This window comes from Ciconia boyciana, chromosome 2, assembly GCF_034638445.1.
Source record: "Ciconia boyciana chromosome 2, ASM3463844v1, whole genome shotgun sequence".
NCBI classification, from domain to species: domain Eukaryota; kingdom Metazoa; phylum Chordata; class Aves; order Ciconiiformes; family Ciconiidae; genus Ciconia; species Ciconia boyciana.
In genome coordinates, this window is record NC_132935.1 from 25,760,759 (window position 1) to 25,773,003 (window position 12,245).

General features: G+C 45.9%; 1 long non-coding RNA gene across 1 annotated transcript; it reads right to left on the reverse strand.

Moving 5' to 3' along the window:
* Nucleotides 1–586: 586 nt before the first annotated feature.
* LOC140646861 (uncharacterized) lies at nucleotides 587–9,795 on the reverse strand. The gene is made up of 3 exons (XR_012040588.1): nucleotides 8,435–9,795; nucleotides 2,673–2,882; nucleotides 587–2,147 (listed from the first exon to the last, which is right to left on the reverse strand). It is a non-coding gene; the product is annotated as an uncharacterized lncRNA (long non-coding RNA).
* Between the last annotated feature and the right edge of the window lie 2,450 nt (nucleotides 9,796–12,245).

The window sequence follows — 12,245 nt, forward strand, 5'->3', positions numbered from 1 at the left end:
GAACAAAAGAAGCCAAAGAGTTTTAAGATGAAGCTTGATCCATTTAGTAAAGGACTTACTTTAATGAGTTGTTGGACCACTTCTCAGTGACCTGGGAGCCCCAAGTTCCTAGGAAGCTACAGGCTCTGTGTTTTTCCATCCATACAGTACCAGCTGTGCTCCCAGAGGACTGCTGGCAGCATCAAACAGCCGACTCCTGGCATGCTGTGCAGAGCTACAGAAATGCTGGCCAGTACTGTTTTCAGATATTAACCTTTGATGATGGCATTTAGTCAATCATTGCCCATGGTCTGGCAGCAAAAGGTTCCTTCTTATTCCTGAACGTGAGTATTGCCTAGTTCTGTTCTATTTCTAGGGTATTTTTCTCCACTTCTTTTACATTTCCAAGGAGGAAACCAGTGAATCAAATGGCTTTAAAACAACATTTTTTCACCATGATATTTTTCCAATATGTCTTGTGGGCAGCACCAGCCTCTTGTGCCTGCCTCGCTGAGATTTGTTTTTCTCCTCGTGGCAGTATTAAGTTAATACAATCCTGCCATTACCTGCAGTGTTTCCAAGGCAAGTAATTTCGGTGGCATCTCAGAAGCAGGCATGCTCGGCTGCAGCAATTTCTGGCACATGACAAGTATCACATTCTGACTTGCCAGCAGCAATTAGCTCCACAGTGTGAAGTTAGCCTCCATAACAAGGTAAGAGAAGTGAGAAAATGGCAAGGAAATGGGAGAGTTGCAATCCAAAATTTCAGGTAGTCAGAGCTGTCTGAGATCCCACACTGTGAAGGTTCGGCGAGATATCTACTAGTAAGGCTGCATGACTCAACGCTTCGGTCCTCGTGCAGCTGTGCTGAAGTCAGGGACAGTCCACGTGGCTCCAGCTCCTTTAAGTTTCAGGATTTTTGCCTGAGTTTCAAACAGTTCCCAGAATATAATGGGAAATGTGATCACACGGAGTCCGGACTTGGTAGCTTTCCTATTTAGTTAATAAGCCCGTTTATTTAGACTTAGCAATTTCCTGTGGTCTACAGTGTATTTCCAGAGAGGAAACTCAAATGCTGCTGCACAACTGCTGTCTATAAGTACCACCATAGAAAGACAATATACAAGTCACTTTCATTTATTTCACAATTCGGAAGTAATCACCCTACTTTGTAGTCACGTGCCTTTTACTCAAAGCTCTCTGTGTACTTCCCCTTAACACAAAGTCACTTTCTGTTGCTAAAATTAATGCTTCCTAGGTACTGATCTCATGCCAGAAGAGCTGGTAGCACCACTGACTCAGTGCCACCCACAAACATCGCTCTCCCCAGCATACGCCTCGCCAGAAGGAGTCAAACCTGCCCCTGGGTGCAAGCTGGCCTGGCACAGGGTCCATTCCCCAGCACCCGACACATGGCTCCTAATGACCTGCTTTGCCTCCAGCTCCCTAGCGCTGCGCTCTCACTGCCTTATTCCACACAGAGGTACCCAAAAGAAGAATTGACCCAGCCTGTCCAGCCAAGCTGGGTGTTAGGACTGATGGCCTCTTGATTTCCAACCATGAGTTAAATTCCCATCTGGCACTACAGTGACGTTTATTAAAACTAATAACGAACTCTCAAAACTGTTTAGCATCCTGTTGCTGTCCAAAACCAATCCACTTATGAAGAACAGCATCAACACTCAACACTACGAAAATAAATAGAAAAGGAAAATTAAGTGGGGTACGTTATGACTGGTTGCCAGCTCCAGGCAGCTCGTGCTATGCCATCAGACCCTCTCAGAGTTCATCCCTATAACACCGATTAAATCAGTTGTCAGTAATCTGGCTAAAGATGGCCCGTGGGGCCGAGTTAAAACAGAGGAAAGAAAATCACAGCAATAAAGGAAAGTGAATCCAAGATAATAACAGCAAACAGTTAAGAAACTTGGCTCCTCTTTTCAACACCGTTAACAGTTATTCAATTTCTATGCTATCATTACAGGTGTGTGTGCAGGATGCATCAAATAGCTGTAATCCAAGTTCTTGCAGAAGGTTTCAGCTGTTAATGCAGGGACTGGTGACAGTAACCCAAAATGCTGTGCTGTCTTCCCATGCTGCTGGCCCCACGCGAGCCTATGCCCTCCAAAGTACCTGGTGGTTTGGCGTGGGTAAGTCTGGGAAGGCATCTGGAAAACATGTTCACAAAGATGTTATTTAAGGGACAGAAATTCTAACCAGCAAATTTGTGGTCAGATTTTATCGTAACATGTGTATTTATTGTTTACCCAGAAAATTGACTAATTAACAGTTCTTCTTATAGCCACAGCAACTGTATTTGTATTGTACTGTATTGTACACAGTATTTGTACTGCCCAAGGCATGCACAGTGACTCTGAAGCCAAGCTACAGTTTGCGTTTCTAGCCAAGGCTCTTTGCCGAAGACTTTGCCAATGGGGGTTTTGGAGTGAAACAATCTCCCCGTCCTTCCTTAGGAAAGAGTATCTCATAAGCCCTCAAAACCCCATATCCTCTCCTCTTTTCCTCCTTGTTCCCACACCGTCTCTGCACATGCTGCCACCAAGACTGGTGGTCCCTTGCCCGTGGCAGCCAGTGCTGATGGGGGACCGATGGGAGCGAGAGGAGCAGTCCCCAACTGATGGGGAAAATATTGCCCAGGTCAAGCACCTGAGGCCAGCCCCAGCCTTACCCACCCTGTTATAAACAAACTAGATGCCTCATTTAGGGTCGTTAGCAGTGGGGTAGGAGCAGTTTAGCCACATAGAAACTTCAGCGGGCTGGCGGGGATGGCGTCCAGCCCAGCAGGTCCTGCCTCCGTCCATCCTGGCAGTCGCAGACAGCATGTGCTCGCCCACGGCGGCTGGCGTGGCTCAGAGCTGGGGATAAGCAAGCACGCTGGTGGCCTAGAAATTGAAGAAATATTGACAGATGGATGGACTTTAATTTGTAGCAGGCAAACTCTTATGTCGCTGTATTGAGAGTGATTGTGTACTGTTCCTGCTTTTCCAGTTAGTCTGAGGTAATTTCATTGGAAAGCGCTTGTTTTCTCACGTGTGGTTTTTTGGGGTTTTCTTTGAAGCATGGACTGGGGGTGACTTTCAACCGGCTTTTAAGAGTTTCCCAAAGGGAGCTCCATGGGCGGAGAGTCCAAAGGCTATTGAGCGGTGCTGTACGGATGCTGTTTTATACACATGTGGTGTTAGCAACGCTATCCCACCACACACAACAGAGCAGGCTGTCTTTCATCTGCCCTTCCAAGCCATCACAGCACTTTATTTCTGCTTTTAGCCAGGGAAAAGACTGGAATAGTTTCTCCCAGGAGCAGCCAGTGGGGCTGGAAGCTGGGCTACAGATCTAAGCCTAAAGCTTCATTTGGTGCAGAAGTCCATCCAAAAGGAAAGTGGCATTAGAAGAAACAGGTCCTGATACTGTCGTTGCTGTCTCCTTTTCCTTCCAGGCTAAGGATTTGTATTTAAGCTAACTCTACATTTCTAACTGGCCTTTTGATTTAACAGGGTCGGCAGGGGAGGGAAAAGCTGTAATAAATTGTTTCCCCATCCTTTTTTTTTTTTTTAATATCAAACAAACTCTGGAGGAAACTGTTTTACAAACAAAAACTAATCTCCAGTGAAACTTGGAGACCCATCTAGTCCCAGTTTCACACTGATTTCTAGAGCAGTCACTCACAGACATAAAAATATGCGTGTAAAATGCTGCAGAAATTCTGGTTCTGGAAAACTTCATCTAACATATGTCATGAAAAGTATGTTTATATTAGGAATGCTAAATATATATATTTTATATATATATATATATATATAAGATTTTCCAGCCCATATTAATGCCCAGAATGTTAAAAGGTGGCTCACTGTGTCCATTTTATGCAACAGAAAAACTGACAAGTGATTGCTACCAGCTTCCTCACGCTTAGGTCTGAAATCACCTCCTCTCTGTTTGCGAATGTCTTGGGAGACATTACTTGAGAATAGAAGGTGTGAAGCAAAACCCAGCTTGTAAGATGTTAGCACGTATTGGCTCCAGAAGAGAAACTACAATGACAATTAGATTTGGCCATTGACAACAGAGCAGCTAATCACCAAAGCTAAAATCAGATTACCCAAAATGAAAGTCTGTTGCCTGGCTGCAGCCGAGTTTCAGATGTTCTTATTGTAAGTGTACCGAGAGGAATTGCAATCCCGTTATCCAAACAAGGACCAAAAGCCCAAATCAAATGCCAGACAGATTAAACAGTGACTTCCCACCTCCCCTCCGCTCGCTGCTGAGCCCAGCGCAGGGCACTGCCCCCTCCTTGGACACCTCCTGCTGGGTGCTGCCTTCAGCTCTCCACCGGCATCATCTAAGTCAATTCACAGCACCCAACCTTCAGCTCCAGTTTGAAAGATGATGTAGATGTAAACTGAAAAGTCTCGGTATCTTGTCTCGTTGGTCTCTGGAGCTTTTCCAGTCTTTGCGTTCACACGTTGGTTGCAGGATTGCACTTAAATTTGACAACAAATTTTATCCTCTGCTGGACACCCGAGCCACAGTCAGAGGCGGTGCAATATCATGTTGGCAAACATTTGGGCTCCTTGGTATTTTTGCAAATTTACTAAGATTCAGCCAAAGTTTGCAGAAGGGTTTAACTGAAAGGTCAATGAAAGAATATCTGCATATTGTAAATCTAATAATCAGGAGAGCTGTAATTTGTTTAAATTTAGGAAAAAGCCAAAGTAAACTCTTTAAAGAAATTGCTCATATATCTGAGGCTAGCAGTGGGGTAATAAAAATAGAAATTATGTACATAGGACCTATTGTGGTGTAGAAACTTAACCTCAACATATTGATTGAGGCACTTCTTGTCCCTGAATTAATATAAGCCTATGAGTGAGTATTTGTTTTAGGAAAGTTAAATAGAAAGGCCATGAATAAATATAAAGGCTGAAATGAAATAGCCATCTGGACTACATTAGACCAAAATGTGTAATTGGAGCAAAGAGAGCGTACATCCTTTGATCCAGTCACGCACAGCTGAAATGAAAGTAAATGGGCAATTCCTCTTATCTAATCATTGGAGAAGAGTTTGCAGCACATGTGAGCGAGAAGGACCGCTGGAGGACTGCAGCTGGGGCCACCTCTGTGGCATGAGGACCCCAAGTGTGCCAGCCACAGGTATCTTCGTGTCAGCTGCTACGTCAGGGACAGGACTTCAGTGTAAACCCTAGCTGGGCTTATGTTTAAACTGCTAAAACCACATGTCCAGCCTCAGCATCTCTGCCTTTTCCATGGGATTAGCAGCACAGGCGCATGGCAGGGCAAGCTTGAGCTCAGCTCTTTGTGCAGCTGGAAGAGACAGGGTGGCTTCGTGGTGCTCTGCTCTGCCACGGCACAGACACCCATGCAGCAAGCCAGGGTGGGCAGCCGACCAGGGAAACACCAGTCCTTTTTAATCCAGATTGGTCTTGCAAACAATGGCACAGACAGGGGACGTGCATTGTCGTCCCTCTGCCTTGAAGTGTCCTCCATTTAATTAAAGGTGAGGACATGGGGATGGGATTGCCAGAGACTGCTAAAGGGAGTGAAAGTCCATACTTCAAGAACCTAAATTCTGCCTCAGCCTTTGAACCCAGGACTGCCTTGGGGCTGGCGCTGGTCTTCGGGGTGCATGTCCATACTCAACACTAAGGCAAAGGAGCGGACAGAATTGAGGTCTTCTGAATAGGTTTTGTAACCTACTGTTGAAATCCCAGCCAGCTCTTGGACAAGCTAAAAACTAATCAGAAACTGCCTTTAGCAAGCTCTGCTTTCCTGAGCACTGCCGCCTCCTCGCCCGGGCAATACGCCACCCATCATCAAATCAAGGCCTGGAGCAGGTGGCTCTGCCTCCTGGCCCGTTGGTCTCTTGGTCAAAGATGTACTGTCAGTCAGGTCTGCAAACAGCTCTGGTCCTAGGTCAATAGTGTTGTGCTGGCAGGAAGCTCGTGGGTAAACCAAGGAACATCAGAAACTTTTCCCTGGTGTAGCTGATTTGGCTCATGCTCATGTTACTAGCCTAGCAGACCACCAAGCTTTTCCAATAGAGCTGTACCAATATCAGAAAAGCTTCACTGGCTAAATAAAGGTACCCCTGGAGAGGCATTCTCAGATTAGACTTCTCCTCCAGCTTTCCAGCTGAGCCTCTCATTTCTGTGGTGCTTTTGAAAATGGTGCCCTAGCCCTGACATGCATCCTAAAGATGTTCTGCTGCAACTGAGCCTCAAGGGTTGACCTGCTGGAGTCTTAAAATGCTGATACAAACCCCCCCAACATGCCTCGATCATCTCATCTCAAATAGGACTCATCAAACTATTAGGTGTGATTCTACCAGCGTGGTAAGATCCCCATGCTAAGAGACAATGATATTTGGAGGCATGGGTGTGCTGCTAAATGAGTACCAAGGGGTCTTGCAATCGGGGGGCCAGGAGACAGAGGCACCTGCTTGATGCCCGAGAAGGAATAAGCTGCCTGTTGGTTGGGCGATGGGCAGCACGTTGCCTGGGCGAGGAGACAGCCGTGCTCAGGAAAGCAGAGATTGCTGAAGGCAGTTTCTGATTAGTTTTTCGCTCGCTCAGGAGCTGGCTGGGATTTCAACAGCTGGTTCAACCACAGTGGCCCAAGCTGTCTCCTAGCAGAGCCTGTCTGGAGCGGGGGAAGAAGAAATTCTGTTGAACCCAAGGAAATCATTTTTCAAGATCCTGTTGTCAACTGCCAGCTTCTTGAATAGCTTTTCCATTTCTCCCATGCTCCTCGGTTCTGTGCTTGTGGTTTAGTCCTGTGTTTAATGTGATGGGTTTGGGAACAGGCAGAATGTGAAGTCAGCTCTTCTGTGCCGAGAGCAACAGGCTGGATAATAACCTCGAAACAGCTCTGTGGCCAACAGCATAATATTATCTAATAACTTTTCTTCATTATTTTCCCAGCTCCCAGAGCTAAGGAAATGATTTGCAAATGTTCTTTATATATATATATATATATATATATATATACTTTTTAATATTTTTTTTGTATTTTTATATATATGCATTTTCTGACATTGCAACATAAAATATTAACGTGAAGAGTTTTTCTGTTACTTCCCAAGCTCAAGCAGAAATTTCTTAGAACAGTTTGCCTCACTGACATTATGTAGGTCATTTCATAGCTTTTACAGGATAGAGATGATAATTCCAGAAAAAGAGGGTGCCAGAGCCTGCCAATTTTGGGAGAGAGTGGGAAGCTTTTAAAAATTAAATTTTCAAATCCTTGAAAAATTCTTCATGGAGTGACTTCCAGACTGAGACAGACCCATTTCAACGAGCTCTGTTACGCAGCGGCAAAGCTGGCTGAGTAACTGAGAGATGTGTCTGAAACGCCTCCCTTAAGGCTACCAAAAATTGTACAATGAGTCCTGTGACATGCTGGTCACGATGGATGCTCTTTGGTAAAAACCATCAGTCAAGTGAAGATAGATGCTTCCTTCCAGTTAGTTAGGAAAGTCTATATGCCATGCCCTTACATCCAGAGCAAAGACAAGCAGATACAGCAAGGGCAGCTGAAAAAATACGCTACATCTTTGAATAATAGCTCTGAGTCCCGACAGCTCCCTTAGTTAAATCCAATCTCCAAGCTGGAAAAGGACTTGAAACAGTTTTCTTTCATGGGCTGTATCCACCACTGTCCCGTCTATCCTCTCACTGGAGGATGTCTTCCCTTTGCGCTCAACAGTTTGGAAGAACTTTTTTTTTCTTCCATTTGCATTTCACCATATTAAATGAGTAAAACTTGCACAAGAGTTCAGAGGAAAAGAGGATACCCTGTATCCTGGGCACTCTTTCCCACACAGCTTGGCCACCCTCCTGCACTGTCCATCTGCCAAGCAAAATTATATCACAGAGACAAATGGCAAGGGGAAAGATTTTGCATGAGAAACGGTGAATTTTCAGAGCAAATACCATACTCATATTTGTCAGGAACAAAACGTACAGTTTATGGCCACGTGCGGCTGAATAGAAATTAGTTTGCACAGCTGAGTTAACCTTTATTCCTGATGGGGAGGAAGAGGTTTAGCTTAAACGGGAAACAGCCAGGTCAGATTTCTCCAGCCGTAGCCCCACGCACTCCCGTATTGGCCCTTTTGGTCATGCCACTGCAACCTGCCACTGGCCACCTCCGTAACGGAGAGGTTTGTAGGGAAAATGCCGTACTCCAGAGGAGGACTTCTTCCACCACATTGTTCTCCAGACTTGAATCCAAGCCCACTTGCATTTGCAAACCTACCAGGAAAGTCCTCTGTGCTCTTACTTATCCAGATTTCATCGTGGCTCTGTGAAATCCAAAAATATTGTCTGAAAATTAGGGCAGGGTGACCCATCTGAAACAGGAAGGGTGAAGTCAGAGGGTGAGGCAGATCTTTACAATGATAAACAAACACAATTGCTACCTTTTGTCCCATTTCCGAGTCAGTCTCTCAAGGTCTGTAGTTTCTCATCTGGAGATGGGGCGTAAAGTTCCTGCTCCATCCCGACTGTTCACGTAGACATTTCTGCTGGAGCTGGTGTCCTCTTTGGCTGCTCTTAGCTGTACTTATCCAGCACTCACAGGATCACTGCCCACCCCTGGAGGTAGCTGGCTCTGTGCTTGGTGAACACAAGACCCTGTTTCTTTCCTGCAGGCTCCGGGAGGTTTGGAGAATAACTCAAGCCTGGTTTGGGGCTCTCTGGTAGGACTTCCCATCACCGATGTGGTGCTGTGTGTGCCGGGCTGGTAAGAGCCTGTCCGCCTGTCCACTCACTGCCACCCTCCCCTCGTGGGGAAGCTGAGGGGAGCCCAGGGGTCTCTCTCATGAGGTCCAAGCGCGGCAACTTCTTTCACCATTTGGTGAGGACCAGCTGGAGATACTCAGGGCACACTGTGAGGGCTGATTAGCTGACGTGGACTCGCTAGTGATCAAACACAGGCTGCCAGAGGAAAGATTAGGGGATAGAAAAGAGGGAGAATGCCATATGTCTGGGATTTGTCCTCCTTCCACCCCTGTGCCTGTTGCCTGAGTCGAGTTTGAAGGCTCGATACGTGTGTCTGGCCACCAGCTGAGAGCAGGAACGGCAGCCGGGCTGTGATATCCCATGGTGCCGGTGGCGTGCGAGCTCCACGGCAGCATGAGAAGAGCAGGTCCCGTGCTTTCCTGGCATGGCTGGCTCCTGCACTCCGGCTGGGCCAGCTCAGGAAGGCAGTGGCTGCTCTGCAAGGAAAAGGCGTTTATGTGGCTCTAGGCTGGGGGAGCTGATATAGTCTTCCCTGTTGAGCTGGTAGGTTTGGTATTGCTGGAGATACTGATCTGTGATACCAGTCGAGTGTCACAGGGCCAGGTGCCAGCCTTGCATTAAGCAATTCCCCCCCCAGTAAGAAACTGGGGTTTAAACGAGTTGGGTACCCAGACTGCCCGCAGTATAAGGCAATGTTGTAGTTCGTTGTTTGAATCAAACCTAGTGAATCATGGGCATAAATAGGCAACCTGAGTAACTTGGCCTTAGATTCACTTAAATGGATGGATGGATCCATCTCTGGTAAAACTCCCCCAGCTTTGGTGGCCTTATCCTAGATCGGCAGCTGCCCACATCTCATTCCAGCTCAGTGACAGCGGGAAAGGCTGAAGCAGGCCATGATGGAGGAGCTTCTCAGGATCTTCAGTCTGTCCAAGGCCACTTGAACATGAACCAGTCGCTGAAAGTCCATGCAGTTCCTTGAGGGAAGGGGGAGCCCTGGGCTCGGCAGCGGAGCTGGCAGGCAGGTGTTTAGTCCTCGGTCCCTAAGCAAGAGAGTAAATACAGGAAGGCAAAGAAAAGTTTTCCACAGGAAAAAAAAAGGTGGAAAAAAAAGTCAACTTGCACACATGATTTTTATATTGAGATGCACTTGTCAGGAGCAATGAAACCCACACTTCACTAAAAAAGCAGAAGCCATGAAGGGCTCATTTGCTGACAGGCTCAGTCTCCTGTGGCTGTTGAACTCGAGACCTACAGGGAAGTACAATCATTTATACTGTGCAAAAAACCACTGGGCTTTATCATAGCCTGCCACGGGAATACAGACGCCTACAGATCTGGGGGTGTAGTTCTGATCAGCGGACAAGACTAGAAAGGCGGGAAAACTTCCCTGGGGAAACTGAAAGCAAAACAACCCCCCAACCTTCAAAGGCAATTTAGCAAGAGAAACAGATCCCACAAGCTGATTTGTGTAGGCACTGCTTATCATTTCAAGTGCTGGAGGTTTCACATTTTAAAGGCTCACTTCCTCTACAGTGCTCACACAACATCAGTATAATAATATTTCTCCCTCCTCCCCCGTGTCAGTCATTATCTTCCAGCCTCCCATATGTCTTATCCAGATCATAAACGCTAACCATTTGTGGGCTCTTTTGCAGAGTCACCCGTTCACACATAACATCCGAACAATAAATAATTGCAAATCATTCCCCAAGGTTTGTTTTCCCAGTGCTGTCAGATTTTTTTAAGACACCGTATAAAACCCAAGCAAAATGAATGGTCCAACACAAGAAAAATAGTAATGTTCAGGGTAATTTTACCCAACCTATTAGGAACTATGCTTCTGACAAAAGATAAATTGCCAGCATCTGCAGATGGCATAACAAAGAGGACCTGAAATGTCCTATATTAGCATGCATGTTGGCTCAGTAAATTATCTTTTTTCTATGTTTCTGTCTTTGGCCCCTGCCTATGCACTGCATTATCTTACGCAACAACAAAATGTTTTCTAAATAAAGCTCCAAGCCCACAGACCCCACACTAGATAAATTAACTGAAGTAAACAAGCAAAAGCACCTAACTGGAGCTAATTATATATCTGCCAGCAGCCTTGCTTTTAAGCACCTTAAAGGTGAACATTTTAATTACTTAATATGCTCTATTGTTCTCGAATTAGATATGAGAAAAATAACATTGATCCAATCCTTTTTTTATTTTTACGCACTGGAGTTGGAAGGCAAGTGGCTTTGTAAGGGGATTACACGTGCGCTAATCCTCCTTAGCTATGATAAAGTTCTCTGCTTCCTAGTGAGATTGTTTAACTCTCTTCTAACAGCTGCAGCTAGCTCCTAAAGAAAGAAGCTGGAGAATATGAATTACAGCTTGGAAGAATTGAGAGAAAAAAGAAAGACAGGATTGTCTCTTATCTTTTCCCATGCTGAATATCGCTTATCATACTAGCAGGAAAACAGCCTCAAATTTAGCGGGTCCTGTAAGAAAGCAGGTGAACGATATGTTCATTCTGGCATGGATCCCTTTGTTTCCTTTTTGACCCTGTAATGGGCTCAGAGTATCAGCAGCATCCTAAAAGCACACCGTGCCATCGAGAAGAGGGGTGACAAATAATTGCCATCCCAATCAGATGGGAATTATCCATCGCTGGAGTACAGTATTTCTGCATTTGGAAAACAGCATCACACTGTGATGGGCCTGGACTCATCCCTTGTAATTTAGGCTCTTCCAGGAGGTGCTGCAATGAGAAGGCTGGTGTAGCTACATGCCTGCTGCTGGCAGTGGAGGCTCCTTCGGAGGTCACCTGTGACTCCAGAGGGTGATTAAACCACCTACAACCTGCCTTGCTCTTTGAAGGTGTCTATTGAATATTATTGACTGGCAAGGAAGCCTGCGGGGACTCTGCACCTAATTTAGGCTCTTCCGCCAATTGTCCCAAGCGGAGACGTCCCACTGCTGGAAGGGGAGAGGCTGGCTGCTGTCTGGGGGAAAGCGATATGGCTGTTGAGGGAGAGGAGTAAAAAATAACTGTGAACGAAGCAGCACAGAGGCTGAACCAGACTGTCACCGGGACACCTCTGTCACCCACTGAAAGCTGAAGCCTTGTGGGATCACATTAGATGGAAGGATAGAGGTGAGCCAGGAACAAAAGCTGTATTTTGGTTCCTTTTTCTTTTCACTTTAAAATGGTTGGCAACCTCCTATCAAGTACAAAAAGTAATTAGTCCTTGATGAAAGATCTCTGACGTGTCAAGGCAGAAGAGCGTGGCTGATGGAAGCAAACACCAGGGCCTGGACAGGTTCGAGAACAGTATTTGAAGAGCAGAAGTTGAAACTTTTTAGCCTGCTACAAACTCACTTGGGTCATCATCTCCTTTACTCTTGCTATAACAAAACAGGGAAAACAGCATGATGCAAAGGAGATCAGCTCACCCAGCAATTGTGATAAATGCAAAACCATGAGGGCCTTAAGGTGCC